This window comes from Mandrillus leucophaeus, unplaced genomic scaffold (genome assembly GCF_000951045.1).
Source record: "Mandrillus leucophaeus isolate KB7577 unplaced genomic scaffold, Mleu.le_1.0 Scaffold885, whole genome shotgun sequence".
In the NCBI taxonomy this organism is placed as follows: domain Eukaryota; kingdom Metazoa; phylum Chordata; class Mammalia; order Primates; family Cercopithecidae; genus Mandrillus; species Mandrillus leucophaeus.
In genome coordinates this window covers 1,043,319-1,044,736 of record NW_012109641.1, presented here as the reverse complement: position 1 = coordinate 1,044,736, position 1,418 = coordinate 1,043,319, and positions in this window count along the sequence as shown.

Sequence of the window (1,418 nt, the reverse complement as noted above, 5' to 3'; positions counted from 1 at the left end):
CATTAAGCTACCAATGACTTTCTTCACAGAATTGGAAAAAACTACTTTAAAGTTCATATGGAACCAAAAAAGAGACCGCATAGCCAAGACAATCCTAAGCATAAAGAACAAAGCTGGAGGCATCATGCTACCTGACTTCAAACTATACTATGAAACTACAGTAACCAGAAGAGCATGGTACCGGTACCAAAACAGATTTATAGACCGGTGGAACAGAACAGAGTCCTCAGAAATAACACCACACATCTACAGCCATCTGATCTTTGACGAACCTGACAAAAACAAGAAATAGGGAAAGGACTCCCTATTTAATAAATGGTGCTGGGAAAACTGGCTAGCTATATGTGGAAAGCTGAAACTGGATCCCTTCCTTACACCTTATACAAAAATTAATTCAAGATGGATTAAAGACTTAAATGTTAGACCTATAACCATAAAAACCCTAGAAGAAAACCTAGGGAATACCATTCAGGACATAGGCATGGGCAAGGGCTTCATGTCTGAAACACCAAAAGCAATGGCAACAGAAGCCAAAATTGACAAATGGGATCTAATTAAGCTAAAGAGCTTTTGCATGGCAAAAGAAACTACCACCAGAGTGAACAGGCAACCTACAGAATGGGAGGAGATTTTTGCAATCTACCCATCTGACAAAGGGCTAATATCCAGAATGTATACAGAACTCAAACAAATTTACAAGAAAAAAAAAAAAAACATCAAAAAGTGGGAAAACGATATGAACAGACACTTCTCAAAAGAAGACATCTGTGCAGCCAATAGACACATGAAAAAATGCTCATGATCACTGGTCATCAGAGAAATGCAAATCAAAATCACAATGAGATACTATCTCACACCAGTTAGAATGGTGATCATTGAAAAGTCAGGAAAAAACAAATGCTGGAGAGGATGTGAAGAAATAAGAACACTTTTACACTGTTGGTTGGAGTGTAAATTAGTTCAAACTTTGTGGAAGATGGTGTGGCAATTCCTTAAGGATCTAAAACTAGAAATACCATTTGACCCAGTGATCCCATTATTGGGTATATACCCAAAGGATTATAAATCATGCTACTATAAATACACATGCACACATATGTTTATTGTGGCACTATTCACAATAGCAAAGATTGGAACTAACCCAAATGTCCATCAATGATAGACTGGATTAAGGAAATGTGGCACCTATACACCATGGAATACTATGCAGTCATAAAAAAGGATGAGTTCATGCCTTTGGAAGGACATGGATGAATCTGGAAACCATCATTCTGAGCAAACTGTCACAAGGACAGAAAACCAAACACTGCATGTTCTCACTCATAGGTGGGAATTGAACAATGAGAACACTTGGACACAGGGTGGGGAACGTCACACACCGGGGCCTGTCGTGATGTGGGGGAAGCGGGGAGGGGTAG